Here is a 17,124-nt window from a genome sequence, read left to right as displayed (position 1 = left end):
AGCAGCTTCTGTGGTTTCCAAGCTTAACTTCCCCCCCACCCCCACCCCCCCTTTTTTTTTGGAGACAGGGTCTTGCTCTGTCGCCCAGGCTGGAGTGCAGTGCCGCAATCACAGCTCACTGTAGCCTTGACCTCCTGGGCTCAAGCGATCCTCCCACCTCACCCTCCTGAGTAGCTGAGACTACAGGCGTGCGCCACCACGCCCAGCTACATATTTTGTACTTTTTCTTTTGTAGAGACAGGGTTTCGTCATGTTGCCCAGGCTGGTCGCAAGCTCCTGAGCTCAAGCAATCCACCCACCTCAACCTCCAAAAGTGCTGGGATTAAACCTTCCCTTTGACATAGTGAATTTGGGGTCCCGAGATTCTATTCTCTTTCACATGGGTTAGTCGCTGATTCCCACCTCTGACCCTTAGCTAGCCTGGCTGTCCTTATGTGTCCAAAGAGCACAGGACCTCTCTGCTAGCCTCGTCTGGAGGGTGTAAAGAGGAATGAGGTATCAGGCGTGAAAGCGCTTTATGAGTAGAAAGCAACCAGAATGGAGTTGATTGCTGTCATCATGACCTGGAGCCAAAGGTGTCCTCAAAAGAAGTAGGAGCTGCAACAGGACTGTGGGCGAGGCTCGCTGGATAGAGGTTTGGAGACACCTCTGGCTTGGAATTCTAGCTCTGCCATTTATGAGCTGACAAGTTATCCACCAGCTTCCCCATCTGTAAAGTGAGAGCAGCAATCTCTACCTTCCCCTATTGGGGTGAATATTAAAAGAGATCACTTACGCCGGGCACGGTGGCTCATGCCTGTAATCCCACTGCTTTGGGAGGCTGAAGCCAGTGGATCGCTTGAGCCCAGGAGTTCAAGAGAAACCTGGGCAACATGGTGAAACCCTATCTCTACAAAAGTATACAAAAATCAGCCAGGTGTGGTGGTGCATGCCTGTTAGTCCCAGCTATTCGGGAGGCTGAGATGGGAGAATCCACTTGAGCCTGGAGGTTGAGACTACAGTAAGTCAAGATCATGCCACTGCACTCTAACCTGGGCGACAGTCGGAGACCCTGTCTCAAAAAACAAACAAACAAACAAACAAAGGCACCTGGCCATTTGCTGGGTCCCCTTCTACCATATTGCTTCCAGGTGGAAGTCCTCCCTGGTTCCTGGCGTTCCAGGACCTCTTTCTCCTGAAATCACAGCTTAAGTTAAAAACAAAAAACGTTTCTTATTTTCTCTGAGACATCTCCCTCTCCCCATCTCTTTCCTTCCATTTTAAAAGTATTTTGGTTTTCTTAGGGCTAGCTGTTAGTACTCTGTTTTCCTTTTTGCCAGCATTTAGCTTTGGCTTTCCCAATTATCATCCATATCAATTAAGCACACCTCCAGGACAAAGTCTTTAGGTCTCTTTGTAATTCTGCTCCTCACCCAAATTCAGGCTCCTTCCACAAACATTTAACAGCAGTGGAGGCTTGCCTTTGGGGACAAAGGCAATGAAGCCCAGTCCCTGCCCTCAGGACGCCTAGAGTAGAAACAAGCTGCTTCAGGAAGGGGCTCCATAGATGCTTCTAGACTGCATCCTAGCCTTCTGGGGGAAAACGTGATTAGAAGAAAGTGCTCATTTTCTTTGATGGTGGGAATCCCAGACCTGTGGCTTTCTCTCCGAAGGATCCACTGAAGCTAAGTTTTGCTCCAACCCTTTAGGCTAGAGCTGTCTATTAGTAACCAGAGGAAATTAACAAAATAAAAAATTTGAGGCTTGAATACATACCTACTTGAAATTTCTAGCAAGCTCTAAGCCCTTGACTTTGGAGAGGGATTTGAGGTCTTAACTGCACCCTTGGTGTAACTTGACCTGTAAGCCTTTAGGCCTAGGCGTGTGTCTCTGCCTGTCTGGGGCTGCTAGGGCCTGCCTCTGGGACTTGGGCATGCATGATCCTTGCAGCTTCATGGACCTGCCCCTCCCTAATATCCACCCCCACCCCCAACACATATTAGGTAGATGCAAAAGTTATTGCGGTTTTTGCCATTACTTTCAATGGCAAAAACCGCAATTACTTTTTTGCACCAACATACTATATCCCAGTGTTTGTTAACATTGAGTTCCGGGCATTTTAGTTCACGTTATTTTGTCCCAGCTCTAAGAGGTTAATTAGTCCTATTTCCTATTTTTCTTTTTTTTTTTTTTTTTTTTTTTTTTGAGACGGAGTCTCGCTCTGTCACCCAGGCTGGAGTGCAGTGGCGCAATCTCGGCTCACTGCAAGCTCCGCCTCCCGGGTTCACGCCATTCTCCTGCCTCAGCCTCTCCGAGTAGCTGGGACTACAGGCGCCCGCCACCACGCCCGGCTAATTTTTTTTTTTTTTTTTGTATTTTTAGTAGAGACGAGGTTTCACCGTGTTAGCCAGGATGGTCTCGATCTCCTGACCTCATGATCTGCCAGCTCGGCCTCCCAAAGTGCTGGGATTACAGGCTTGAGCCACCGCGCCCGGCCAATTAGTCCTATTTTCTTGGAGGGGTTGGAAGTTCCACTCATTCCAGTCTGGTGTTTGTCCTAAAGTATGACTCTGGGCAGGTCATTTCTCTTCGTGAAATACACTATCTCCACAAGAACACTATAACTTTCTATGTCTATTCCTTTTTTTTTTTTTTTTTTAATAAGGATTCTTGCTCTGACGCCCAGGCTGCAGTGCAGTCTGCAATCTCAGCTCCCGGGTTCAAGCAATTCTCCTGCCTCAGCCTCCTGAGTAGCTGGGATTATAGGTGCCTACCACCAATTAGCCAATTCCTGGCTAATTTTTTTTTTTTTTTTTTTTTTTTTTTGAGATGGAGTCTCGCTCTGTCCCCCAGGCTGGAGTGCAATGGCGGGATCTCCGCTCATTGCAAGTTGCGCCTCCTGGGTTCACGCCATTCTCCTGACTCAGCCTCCCAAGTATCTGGGACTACAGGCGCCCGCCACCACGCCCGGCTAATTTTTTGTATTTTTTAGTAGAGACGGAGTTTCACCGTGGTCTCGATCTCCTGACCTCGTGATCCGCCCGCCTCGGCCTCCCAAAGTGCTGGGATTACAAGCGTGAGCCACCGCGCCCGGCTAATTTTTTTTTTTTTTTTTTTTTTTTATTTATTTATTTATTTTTGTAGAGACAGGTTTCACCATGTCGGCCAGGCTGATCTCAAACTCTTGACTTCAAGTGATCTTCCCTTCTCGGCCTCCCAAAGGACTGGGATTATAGGTGTGAGCCACCGTGCCCGGCTTTCATGTCTTATTTTGAGCCCCCCTTCCCATACTGAGGTGAGACAAGATGGTCCTGGACTGAACCTCAAGGTGCCACCAGGGCTTGATGTCAGCACAGTTTGTGTGGAGCCTTGGTGATCCAGGTCAGGAGCCCATCAGCTGGGGTGGCCTGGCACTGGGCTGTTCACTCCTATGCCTGCTAAAGAGAGGCTCTTTCACGCTTTGCTTCCCCGTTCTTGGCAACCACCTGCAGCCCTTTCACGGGGCTGGGGCAACCTGCTGAGCAGCTGGGAAAATCCTGAAGATACCAAACTACTGGCAGAGTGCCTGGGGCTCCAGACAAGACTCCCCCACCATGGTGGGGAAAAGTACCTGCACCTGGGGGCTCTTTCTGCCCCAGGTTTCAGGTGCATAACCCTGATTTTCCGGGGGAGTTCACACACGTCAGGGCGCTGGGGCAGCCAGTGCATGCCTAGAGAGTAAAGCAATACGATTTCCCCTTGGCCTCCTTGGGGACAGGGTGGTGTTCAGTTCATGTTTGAACCTCCAGCGTGGGTTGGCACACAGTGCATTTGCTAGACAAATGAATGAGCAGAGTTCACAGCCCACATCCCTCCCTTCTTCCATATGCAACCCCAGCCTCGACTAAGCTCTGTGTGGTCACTTTTTCCCTGAAATGACTTGTACTGGCCCACAGGATCACACATCCCCCCAGAACGGCAACTCCTGAGGGTTCACAGCACAAATGGGCTGAGGGGGTGAGGGAGGCCGCTGTATCTCAGAGGTCTCCTGGCCCAGAGAGATGCCGTTCACAAGGCTGGGGGTTCTCTGGAGGCAGGAGGTGAAAATAGGATTGAACTAGGCTCAAAGACGGGATGAGGTGTGTGAAGGAGCAGTAGCAGAGCAGAGAGGTCATGAAATTTACAGGAAATGAGTCCAGACGTGGGGCTTAGAACACCTGGGTTGTACTTACTGCGTGACCTTGGAGGAGTCATCTTATCGCTTTGAGTCACACCTGTAAGGGGGACATGGTAATAATTCAGGCCATAGGAGGCTATCAGAAGAATGGAAGGAGATAAGGCGTGTGACCTTGCTTCCTGAAAAGTCTAAAGGAAGGCCCTAGCTACTATTAGGTTGTTACTAAGTTGAGCTTTAGGGTTCTGGGTACTGTGGCTCCCTCCTTCCCTCTGCAGGGAAAAGACAGACAGCCAGGCCTCCCCACACCCCACTCAGGAATCTGTCACTGTGCATTGTCAGGTTATTAACAGGCCACTCCTGACCACTGAGCTGGGACATTTCCAAAAAAGCAGGAGATGATATTAAATTTCTTGTTCATTCAGGGGGGAGAGAAGAGTGGGCAAGAAAGATACAGCAAAAGCTCTGGGCTGCTGAGAAAATTAGCAGAGAAGTCAACTAAAGGCAGTAAAACTTGCAAGCAGGGGCCCTGGAAGGAATGTTTCCAGAGCTTCACCCACTGTGACCCGTGGCAAAAATGGGGGAGCCCAGCCATGCCTCTGAGCAGAGGATTCCACCTGGTGCTCCAAAGGCCTGAGAGTCCTGGTTAGAAACACAGGCCCTAGGGCCAGATGACACTGGGTTTGAATCTAAATTGTCACTGTGATCTGAGAAGTCCCTTGAGCTCCCCCAGGGCTTGGTCTCATTTGCACAATGGAGACTACATGAGATCCCACTCATGCCGATGGCGTGGGGTTGGTGGCTAATGCAGGTCAGAACTCATCCCCAAGCTAGGACCACACCAAGGTGTCACTACTTGGATGCTGGCTGGTCTCACAGTTAAAAGGACCTAAGTTTGGGAGGCCGAGGAGCGTGGATCACTTGAGGTCAGGAGTTGGGGGGCGCCTGTAATCTCAGGTACTAGGGAGGCTGAGGCAGGAGAATCGCTTGAACCTGGGAGGCGGAAGTTGCAGTGAGACAAGATCACACCACTGCACTCCCGCCTGGGTGACAGCGCGAGACCCTATCTCCGAAAAAATAAATAAATAAATAAATAAATAGGACCGAAGTTAGACTTTCTGGAGCAAGCTTCGTTCTGACATTCATCCTTGCCACAGAGTGGGGCCATCCCTGTTAGTGTTTCCGAGAATTGAGCTAACAGAAAACAAAAATTAACAGCATTATATGCAAGAAGCAGGCCTGGGCTTCTGATAAAGGACTCAGGCTCTGGTGGGCTCACCCAGAGGGCCCCACCCCCTTATGTCATTGTCTCTGGGGAAGAGTGGGCGGGGACCCAGCTCTGCTGGAGAACAGCTGGTGATAGCCAGAAGCCCTCAAGGTCTCTAGAGGGATGGAAAGAAAAGAGACTAGGTGAAGCAAAGCACTTCTGTTCCTATCCAGAAAAGGCCTCTCCCCTGAGAGCTCAGCTCAGTGGCAAATGGGACTTAAATAAGGATCACTTAGAAAAGGCAGGGCCACTTCTAGAGCACTTTACTTATCGAGTACTTTACTGTATCTAAAGATTTCTGCATCTCAAATCTACAAAGTGGTTGCCATTATGATTCCCATTGCAGATAAAAAACAGAAAAGACCAGATGCAGTGGCTCACGCCTGTAATCCCAGCACTTTGGGAGACTGAGGCAGGCAGATCACCTGAGGTCAGGAGTTCGAGACCAGCCTGGCCAACATAGTGAACCCCCGTCTCTACTAAAAATACAAAATTTAGCCGGGTGTGGTGGCACATGCCTACAATCCCAGGTACTTGGGAGGTTGAGACAGGAGAATCACTTGAACCCGGGAGGTGGAGGTTACAGTGAGCCAAGATTGCACCACTGCACTCCAGCCTGGGCGACAGAACGAGACTCTATCTCAAAAAAAAACAAACAAACAAACAGAAAAGACTGAGTAATTTGCTCAGGATTATGCAGCTAGTGAGGCCAGATCTTGGGCTGGAAACACGTAGATGGTTAGGCTCCAGCCATAGAACCATGAGATGGTAGGAAAGGAAGATTCCAGCGGAAACAGAAACGATCCCGTTACTATACAGAGCCGCGGTGGGCAAGAGGAGGTTGCTAGGGGAGACTGGCATGATCTTCACCAAGCAGACAGGCTTCTGTGTGCCCAGGAGGAGTCTACATTGTTTCAAAGAGAACGGACTCACCCTGTCTGAAGGGACCTCTTAGCAAGCTATAGTACTGTCTCAAATCGCCACCTGACCCCCTCCCCCTTTGCTCCCCGCTCAAGACCACATCTAAACCAAAGGCCCTGATTAAATCCCTTCCTAGAGCTCAGCACATGGCCCAGGGGTGAGGATTACTAGAGCTGATGGCATCACTCAGCATTCTCTCCATCCCAATGTGATGTGACACCTCTGCCCAGATGTTCCCAGTGCTTAAAGGAGCAGCCCTCTCAAATCGGTAGGTTCTGGTATCTCTACCTTTTGCTGGGGGCACTCCCACCTCCTTCCTTCTCTTTTTACTAAATCCCAGACCCTTGGGTAAACTTCTGATGCTTCTATACTTCTATTTGACCCTAGGGTCTCCCTGCATTTTCCCAGCCATCCTGGGCACAGAAAGGGAGACTCTTGTGGGCTTTAAGATACATGTGAGATAGGGCCAGCTCTACTATAATTTACAAAAATCATAATTAATTTTTTTTTACTGTAATTAAAAAAACCAAAAACTAGCCAGGCATGGTGGCGCGCGCCTATAGTCCCAGCTACTGGAGAGGCTGAGGCAGGAGAATCGCTTGAACCTGGGAGGCAGAGGTTCCAGTGAGCCAAGATGGCGCCACTGTACTCCAGCCTGGGTGACAGAGCAAGGCTCTGTCTCAAAAAAAAAAAAAAAAAAAAAAAAAAAAAAAAAAAAAAGAATGAGTGAGAAGGGAGAAGGGCCTGGTATCTCTGTGTCCCTTCTTGTGGGGAGAGTGAGGAAAAGGTATGTATGAATTGGATGGAACTGTCAAAGCTGATCATTGTGGCTATGGAGTTTGTTTTCTCTCCTCCAGCTTTCAGTTCCTGAGTGTTGGCATGTGTGCGTGTGTGTGTGTGTCCTTTGGTCCTGGGAAGCCTTTGAGTCATAACAATAACTCATCCTAGTCTGATGTCAAGGCTAATTTATACTTCCCAGCTTGATGGCTTGATGCTGCAGGGCATGAGTTTTCTTCACTCTCCAACCCCTCTGTTACCTCTACAAGCCTTTTGCTCTCCAGAAAGCAGTTGTATTTGAAAGCAAAAGACATGTTAGGTCAGCTAGGAATGAGGAGTCAGGGAGGGCATCGCCCTGGGCCCAGACCCCAGCCCCTGACTGGCAGTGTTTTTGAGTAGCCAGTGAAATCCCGGCTGAGGTGTGGCCTGGGAGTCCTCCAGCAAAGCAAAACTTGGCTCATCCAAGGTCACCAAGAGGCAACAAGGACAGAGAGACAGGGTGAGGAGGCTCAGAAGCCTTGTAATTGAATCTATAATAAACTAATTACATGCATGAAAACGTGTGGAAGAGAATGTTTCTCTCTTTTGTATGAGCAAAGAATTTGGCTACTTTAAGGAGAATGATTTAGTGTTAGGGATCGCCTAAGCCACTCCGTTTTCAGAACAGAAAATAAAATCCAAAGATATCAAGCAAAGGCTGGGCACAGTGGCTCACGCCTGTAATTCCAGCACTTTGGGAGGCCAAGGCAGGAGGATCGCTTGAGCCCAGGAGTTTCGGACCAGCCTGGGCAACACAGTAAGACCTCGTCTCTACAAACAATAGTAATAATAAGTATTAGCCAAGCGTGGTGGTGCATGTCTGTGGTCCCAGCTACTGAAGAGGCTGAGATGAGGCGTGGGATGCATGAGCCCAGGCAGTTGAGGCTGCTATGAGCCATGATTGTGCCAGTGCACTTCAGCCTGGGCAACAGAGCAAGACTCTGTCTCAAAAAAAGAGACAAGTCAAGTGACTTGTCCAAGGGCACACAGCCAGCTACTAGCAGAATCTGGGATAAGAGACATGAACTCCCCTAACCCAGGGCCAGTGCTTCTGCTACATGAGTGGTTTTCAAACATTTATTTTTGTAAGCAGGGGGTTCCTTCTCTCTCCTTCCCCCGCCACCTTGCAAGTGAAACATACATGATATCAAACAGATCAAGGTGGTCCCGCTATGTGGTGAAGTGGGGTGAGGGTTCCAGAACCCCATCTGCTTTGCCTTTTTCGATGCAGTTCTTGGGGTACCTCTGGGAGGTCCTAAGCCTTCAGGAAACTGAAAACTACAGCACTAACCCTAACAATAATAAGCCCTCAATACAGTTTCCATAAGACCTAGGTATTATTCTGAATTTTATATTAGTAGCTCCTTCAATTTCCAGAAACCCTGTGAGACCCCCACACCAGTGGGGCTGCAGGAGTTGTAAGCTTTGCAGAGGTCCCTCCTCCACGTGCGTGTCCTGACAAACAACATCTCTTGGAGGCCAAGCACAGTGGCTCACACCTGTAATCCCAGCACTTTGGGAGGCCAAGGTGGGCAGATCACTTAAGGTCAGGAGTTCAAGACCAACCTGGCCAACATGGTGAAACCCCATCTCTACTAAAAATACAAAACTTAGCTGGGCCTGATGCCATGTGCCTGTAGTCCCACCTACCTGGGAGGCTGAGGTGAGAGAATCACTTGAACCTGGTGGCAGAAATTGCAGTGAGCTGAGATCACGCCACTGCATTCCAGCCTGGGTGACAGAGTGAGACTCTGTCTCAAAAAAAAAAAAAAAATCTTTTGACATCTGGGCTCCTGAAATGGAATCTTTGCTAGTAGAGGGTGACTTTTTGTTCAGATATCTTGTCGCATAATCCTGCCCTTGAACCTTACCTCATCTCCCCATTCCTTCCCTGTTTTAATTCACCACCACCCCTGATGTGGCTCAGGTTGGGAAGCTTTTAGCCTCGAAGAACCCACAGGCGGACTTGCTTGGGTTCTCCAAAGGCAAACCAGTTGCCTCCTCTTAACTTGATCAGAGGCAGCCTAAAGCTATATTCTGTCTGGCATCCACAATTACTGCCAAATAAACTCTTCCCCAAGCACCACTTTATTATGCCTCTAGAGTCTATGAATCTCAGGAATTTGGACGGCACACAGAATGGCTTGTTTCTGCTCCTGATGCAAGGGATCTCAGCTGGGCAGACTCAAAGATGAGAGGGGACTCAGTGGCTAGGGGCTGGAACCTTCTGGATCATCTTCACTCACATGTCTGGTGGTTGGTGCCAGCTGAGCTGTCAGCCAGAACACCTGCCTAGGTTTCTCCACATGGGGTAGTTTAGGCTTCCTCACAAGATGGCAGCCAAGTGCCAAGCTCCAGAGTCCCAAGAGAACCAGGAAACTATCACGTTTTTTTTTGAGATGAAGTTTTGCTCTTGTTGCCCAGGCTACAGTGCAATGGCTCGATCTTGGCTCACTGCAACCTCTGCCTCCTGGGTTCGAGCGATTGTCCTGCCTCAGCCTCCTGAGTAGCTGGGATTACAGGCGCCCACCACCATGCCCGGCTAATTTTTTTTTTTTTGCATTTTTGGTAGAGAAGAGGTTTCACCATCTTAGCCAGGCTGGTCTGGTACTCCTGACCTCAAGTGATCCACCCGCTTGGGCCTCCCAAAATGCTGGGATTACAGGCCTGAGCCACCACACCCCCCAAGGACTTCCACATCTTTTGAGGGGGACACTATTCAACCCATAACCATGACCTAGCCTTGAAAGTCACATGGCATCACCTCTGCTGTATCACCAGCCCCTCCCCCCAGGGCCAAGGGGAGGGAGCATGGACTCCCTCCTGATGGGAAGTGTGTCTGGGGCATATAAGGTGGGAGATACTGTTGCAGTCATTTTTAGAAGATGCAATCTGCCAAGACAGTGTTTGAAAAACATTTATTTTTAGTTGCTAGTATTTAAGCATAAGGGGAATTTACATAAAACTTGATTTCTGGTTCTTAAAAAAATCAGAAGAACCCGACGGCACTAGGCTCTGATTTCCCCATGGCAGCAGCCAGTGAGAGCTGCCCCCTTTAGGAGGCGGGGCGCTCCAGCTGACCCATTTCCTGGGTACTCCCTTCTGAGGCCCCACCGTGTCAGTTGCCATTACTCACCATGCAGAGCTGTGACTTCCCTTGCACGCAGCCTGCTTCTCTTGGGTCAGTACTTGCTGCCTGCTCTCTGGGCAACGGAGGGGGTCCCCTTGCCCCCCACCCCCAGGCTGTGCAGAGTAAGATCCCTGGGCAACTGAGGGTGCTCCCTGCCCCCCCAACCCTCTGCTTCTCTGCCCCAGGTTGTGCAGAGGGAGCTCCTTGGGGTGGAACCCCAGGAACATCCCCCAGGATGAAATCACAGTATCATGATCTTAACAACCCACCCTGCTACCCTGAGAACCAACAGAAGGCAACAGACGTGAGCCTGGCCCTGATTCACAGCCCCAGGGTCTGCGGGACTGGTCCGGGCAGGAGGACGAGGCTGGACAAGCATAGGCAGCTAGCTGATTGCAGGGGGAAGGACAGGGTGGGGGTGGGGAGGCTGCCTGGAAAACTGCAAACAGATGTGGTCATCATAGCCACCCTCGCGGGGCCCACCAGCGCCGCCTCCTTCTGCCCCTCCCCCACGGGCCTCCTTCCAATAAATGAGGTTAGGGCTACTTCTGAGGTGGCTTCCCTGACCTCCCGCCCTTCCCATCCACATGTATCTTCTAGAACCTTCCCAGATCTTCCCTGTGACTGGCCAAATCCCTTTACCGCAAATGCTACGGAAGTAAACAACGCCAAGTTTGCCAGCGCTGTTTCTGTGTTGTCTTAGGAGCCTCCAATTGCAGCAATAATTTTCTCCGTGGAAGAGTCTGTGGAATAGAAGCAGCCCAGGTCTTGGGTGAGAGAATGGTCCTTGCTGTGTCGGGTCTTGTGTAGGAGTGTGGGCAGGTCCCATCACCCAAAAAGCAGAGCCCTCTTCAAGCCTGGATTGGGAGAGTCCCCAGGCAATAGGGATGTCCCTGGAGACCGTAGCTCTGTTACCTCCCGTAGTTACTTAGCATCTCTGTACCTCCTGCTCCTGCCTTTGTAAGGTTAAGTGATTTAACTTATGCAAAGTACTGTGCAAAGCGTTTAACACTTGCATGCGTCTTTGACGAAGTTCCGTTTCCTTCATCTAGCCACATACTGTTGGGTTCTAGTAGAGTCTGGCCAATGTAGAGAGACTCACCTTGCCCTTTGCACTCCCAGAGTAGCTCGAGGGTGAAGTGAGCCCAGGCACCAGGAGAGAAGCCTGCGCTGCTTCCCCATGTACCAGGTACTGTGCCAGGCCAAGAAAGCAGCATGTCCTTCCTTCTCCCTCTGCACCCCACCTCCAATGCAGAGCACCCGCCTGTACTCAGAGCCAGACACAGATGACAGGGGAGAGGCCCCGGAGTTCTGGTCCCGGCATCTGTGATTAATATTTTGCAGGTTGATGGCCGGTGAGCATTTTTCCTGACCTCGGGGAATGACTTGTTTGGCTCTTAGTGAGGGGTGGAAACAATTTTAAAAGTCAGGGGGGAGGTTGGGAAGAAACAGGAAAACAAGTATCCCATAGTTGCCAATTGAACCCAGGGCTGGCTGGTGCTTTTCTATGGAAATCTAAGACAGCTGGGGGAGGGAGCAGGGAGGAAGAGGAGGGGAGTGGAGGGGAGGCCCAAGGTCCCAGAGGGGCCGTCCTGGGGTCCCGCTGGAGTTTGGGAGTTTACTGAACCTAAACTCCCAAAGAGAAAAGATGCACGTTGGAGATCCCAGGAGAGCTGCTCATTCATTCTCCAGGGCTGCTGTAATCAATGACCACAAACTGGGAAGCTTAAGCCAACAGAAATGTCCTCTCTCACAGTTATGAGGCTAGAAGTCCCAAATCAAGTTATCAGTAGGGCTGTGCTCCCTCTGAAGGCTTAGGGGAGAATTCTTGCTTGGCTCTTCCCGTTTCTGAGGGTTCCAGGCAGTCCCCGGCATTTCTTAGCTTGTTGCTTCATCACTCCAAGTGCTGCTTGTGTCCTCACATGGCTTTCTCCTCTGTGTGTGTGTCTGTGTCGTCTCTCTCTCTCTTTTCTTCATCCTGGATTTTGCATTCATGGGGTACATGTGCAGGTTTGTTGCCTGGGTATACTGTGTGATGCTGAGGTTTGGGGTGTGACTGATCTTGTCACCCAGGTAGTGGGCAAAGTACCCAATAGGGAGTTTTTCAGCCCATGTCCTCTCCCTCTCCTTCCTTCTTCTTCTTCTTTTTTTTTTTTTTTTTTGGTGTGTGTGTGTGTGTGTGCGTGTGTGTGTGTGCTTTATTTTTTGTGGTGGAGTCTTGCTTTGTTGCCCAGGCTGGAGCACAGTGGCCCAGGCTGGAGTGCAGTGGCACGACCTTGGCTCATTGCAACCTCCACCACCGGGGTTCAAGTGATTCTTCTGCCAAGTAGCTGGGATTACAGGCGCCCGCCACCATAGCTGGTTAACTTTCGTATTTTTAGTAGAGACGGGGATTCACCATGTTGGTCAGGCTGGTCTTGAACTCCTGACCTCAAGCAATCTGCCTGCCTCGGCCTCCCAAAATGCTGGGATTACAGGCGTGAGCCACTGCGCCTGGCTTTTTATTTTTTATTTTTATTTTTTTTGAGACAGGGTCTCTGTCGCCCAAACTGGAGTGCAGTGGCGCAATTTTGGCTCACTGCAACCTCTGCCTCCCAGGTTCAAGTGATCCTCTTGCCTCAGCCTCCCAAGTAGCTGGGACTACAGGCACGTGCCACCATGCCTGGCTAATTTTTATATATTTGGTAGAGATGGGTTTTTGCCATGTTGGCCAGGCTGGTCTCAAACTCCTGGGCTCAGGTGATCTACCCGCCTCAGCCTCCTGATGTGCTGGGATTACAGGTGTGGGCCACCGCGCCTGGCTTTCTTCTTCTTTTTTTTTTTTTTTTTGTTTTTTTGTAGTGATAAAGTCTCACTATGTTGCCCAGGCTTGTCTGGAACTCATGGCTCAAGCAATCCTCCCGCTTCGGCCTCCCAAATTACAGGGGTGAGTCACCGCACCTGGCCATCCTCTCTTCTTTTTTCTTTCTTTTTTTGAGACGGAGTCTCTCTCTGTTGCCCAGGCTAGAGTGCAGTGGCGCCATCTCGTCTCACTGCAAGCTCCGCCTCCTGGGTTCATGCCATTCACCTGCCTCAGCCTTCTGAGTAGCTGGGACTACAGGCGCCCGCCACCATGCCCGGCTAATTTTGTTTTTGTATTTTTACTAGAGATGGGGTTTCACCGTGTTAGCCAGGATGGTCTCCATCTCCTGACCTCGTGATCTGCCCGCCTTGGCCTCCCAAAGTGCTGGGATTACAGGCGTGAACCACCACGCCCAGCCTCTCTCTTCTTTTTCATAAGGACACAAATCATTGGATTTAGGGCCAGTCTAATCTAATATGATCTCATCTTAACTAATTACATCTGCAGAGAAACTGCTTCCAAATAAGGTCACATTCTGAGGTTCCTGGTGGATGTGATTTTTGGGGGGACAACATTTAGCCTACTGCACTGCCCTTGACAATCTTATCTGGGAGTCACACCAGAACCCCACAGGGGTTCTAGTAAGTGTGGACTTGACACAAACCACTTTAGACCAGGGTTCTGCAAACTTCTGACCCCATCTGTTTCTGTATGGCCCATGAGCTAAGAATGATTGTTACATGTTTAAATGATTCCGAAAAAAATAAAAGCCAGAATGATATTTCGTTACATGTGAAAATTATATACAATTCAAATTTCAGAGTCTTTAAATAAAATTGGATTGGAACACAGCCATGCACATATGTTTATGTATTCTCTGTGGCTGCTTCTGCGCTATGACAGAGACTCTGTGGCCCACAGAGCCCTTTAGGGAAAATGTTTGCTGAGGCCGGGTGCAGTGGCTCACCTCTGTAATCCCAGCAATTTGGGAGGCTGAGGTGGGAGGATCACCTGAGGTCAGGAGTTAGAGACCAGCCTGGCCAACATGGTGAAACCCTGCCTCTACTAAAAGTACGAAATTAGCTGGGTGTGGTGGTGCCTGCCTGTAATTACAGCTACTCAGGAGGCTGAGGCAGGAGAATCACTTTAACCCAGGAGGCAGAAACTGCAGTGAGCCAAAATCATGCCACTGCACTCCAGCCTGGGCGACAGGCTGTGTCTCAAAACAAAAAAACATTTGGTTGACCCTAGGAACACTTTTTCTTGAAGCGACAAGATCTTGCTCTGTTGCCTGGCTGCAGTGCAGTGATGCAACCATAGCCCATTGCAGCCTCGACCTCCTGGACTCAAGTGATCCTCTTGCCTCAGCCTCCCGAGTAGCTGGGACTATAGGTGCATGCCACCACGCCCAGCTAAAGGACAGTGTTGTTTGGAAGCAATGTTTCCTGCCTCATCTGTGGCCCACCCAGAGTTTGGAGGTCTCCCCTAGTTTTCTCCTCCAGGTCAAGCAGTGTCTTAACCCTGGGTGAAAGCCGCTTCATGGTTAAAAGAGGGGGCACAATTAAGCCAGGCAGCCGGAGTTCAAATTCTGGCTCTGGCACTTCCATGGCAGGTCTCTTCACCTCTCCACCCACGGCATCTTTTTGTTTTGTTTCTGAGACAGAGTCTCACTCTGTCACCCAGGCTGGAGTGCAATGGCTCGATCTCGGCTCACTGCAACCTCTGCTTCCCAGGTTCAAGTGATTCTCCTGCCTCAGCCTCCCAAGTAGCTGGGATTATAGGCACACACCACCATGCCTGGCTAATTTTGTATTTTTAGTGGAGATGAGGTTTCTCCATGTTGGTCAGGCTGGTCTTGAACTCCCGACCTCAGGTGATCTGTCTTCCTCTGCCTCCCAAAGTGCTAGGATTATAGGCGTGAGCCGCCGTGCCCAGCCCCCCGTCAAAGACTTCTTACCTTCTACAACACACTAGAAAATCCCACCCTTTGTGGTAGAAGCGCTCAGCAAACCTCTTTGGATCCAATTTCACTCACTCTTTATGGGCATTAAGAAAAGAGTGTATGAGATGTGCATATGATGGGCCCTGGGTAAAAGAGGGGAAGGGGTCATGGGGACAGCAGCACCAGAAGGCACAGGGAAGCACTGCTGTGGGCCTGCTGGTCCCATTGGCCCCTCCTATCCCCCAACCTTGCTGTGCGCTCCATTGGGAGGCTGCCCTGTATGGATGGCATCTCAGTGTCTTCCAAATTCTCATTTGGTTTGGACCATAAGAAGCCCAGGCAGTTGGGAGGCTGAGGCGGGAGGATTGCTTGAGCCTAGGACCAGCTTGGGCAACATGGTGAGTTCCCATATCTACCAAAAAAAAAAAAAAAAAACCAGAAGAAATTAGCTGGGTATGGTGGTGTATGCCTATAGTCCTAGCTATTTGGGAGGCTGAGGCAGGAGGAAGGCTTGAGCCCAGGAGTTCAAGGCTGCAGTGAGCCATGATCATGCCACTGCACTCCAGCATGGTTGATAGAGCAAGACCCTGTCTCAAAAAAAAAGAAAAAAAAAAAAGCCGGGCACAGTGGCGGGCACAGTGGCTCACACTTTGGGAGGCTGAGGCAAGAAGATACCTTGAGCCCAGGAGTTCGAGACCACCCTGGGCAAAATAGCAAGAACTTCTATTTTAAAAGGAAGTAGAAAAAAATTATTAAAATAATAATAAAGAAAGAAAGAAAAAGCCCAGGAGAATGGAAGATGGTAGGAGAGCAAGGTTGGCAGCTATGGATCCCCTAGCACCCTCCCTGCCTCTGTTGGGCGTCTCTGTCTCCCGCCAGCCATCTCTGTCTGCAGGTTCCAGTGACTTCTCCCTGCATTTGCCAGCCAGGCCTGGGGTGGTGATGACCCCAGCTCTCACTAACCCTGGGCCCTTACCCACAATCTGGTGAATGGTCTCTTCCTGAAACTCCTGAAATGGGTCTGCGTTGAGTGTGCCACTGCTTTCCAGTTTGACTGATAGACTCCGAAAGGTCGGTTCAGCTCTCCCTCCCAAAGTGCTGGGATTACAGGAGTGAGCCATTGCGCCTAGCCAACTTTTTTGTATTTTTAGTAGAGACAGATTTTCACCCTGTTGGCCCGGCTGGTCTCAAAACTCCTGACCTCGGTGATCCACGCACCTCGGCCTCCCAAAGTGTTAAGATTACAGGCATAAGCCACCGCGCCCAGCCTCTCCTTGGTTTTCAAAAGCGCCATTTCACCACTCATCTTCTTAGCAGATTTACCTTACTGTGTGTGTGTGTGTGTGTGTGTGTGTGTGTGTGTGTGTGTGTGTGTGTGTGTGTATGCGTCATTGTTTCTTCCCCCCTACTGTATTTGACCGGTTACAGAGCTGTAGATGGCCAAAGTTCACTGGCCACAATTGGGGTGGGGACAGCCTGGGATTCAAAATCAATGAGGAGGAAGATTGGAATTAAGGAACCGAACGCTGGCCAGGTGCAGTGGCTCATGCCTGTAATCCTGGCACTTCACGTAACAGGAAGGAAAAGAATGTTGCTTCAAAACTCCAAAAAAAAAAGTTTATTTATAAAATACTGACAGTTTGACAGGACATGGGACTTCTCGTGGTATATATTTCAAATCAATTTCTTTCTTACCTTTCATTTAAAAAATAAACCTGCTAACACGCTATATGACATAGAGATATATTTTTTTTTCTTACAGACAGACACCTGCCATAATGAATACTCTCCCCATAATTTTGTTATATCTTTTAAATCAAAAAATAAAGATTTGTGTTGATTTTTGTTTCTGGAGTCTAGATGGATGGAGAAAGGTAACATGTTTAAATGCTTTTGGTTATTCTGATGGAAACAAAGAGAAGGGGGGTGGTCCCAAGGGGGCACCTGTGCTCAGGTGGTGGTCAGGATTGCATGTGCGCATGCCCATGGGTGTCCCTGGATAGGGCCATACAGAGGCACTGGGGAGCAGGTGGTGGCTGCTCAGATGGTCTCCCCTTTACCTTCCTGCCCACCA

The 17,124-nt window shown here is 49.9% G+C and overlaps 1 long non-coding RNA gene across 1 annotated transcript; it reads left to right on the top strand.

Moving 5' to 3' along the window:
- The first annotated feature begins 10,437 nt into the window (after positions 1-10,437).
- LOC134732320 (uncharacterized) lies at positions 10,438-11,349 on the top strand. Its single transcript, XR_010115356.1, has 3 exons — positions 10,438-10,570; positions 10,867-11,038; positions 11,319-11,349. It is a non-coding gene; the product is annotated as an uncharacterized lncRNA (long non-coding RNA).
- The last annotated feature ends 5,775 nt before the right edge of the window (positions 11,350-17,124 follow it).

Source organism: Symphalangus syndactylus, chromosome 14 (assembly GCF_028878055.3).
Source record: "Symphalangus syndactylus isolate Jambi chromosome 14, NHGRI_mSymSyn1-v2.1_pri, whole genome shotgun sequence".
NCBI classification, from domain to species: Eukaryota; Metazoa; Chordata; class Mammalia; order Primates; family Hylobatidae; genus Symphalangus; species Symphalangus syndactylus.
Note: the sequence above shows the minus strand (reverse complement) of the source record. Positions and strands in the feature narration are given on the sequence as shown.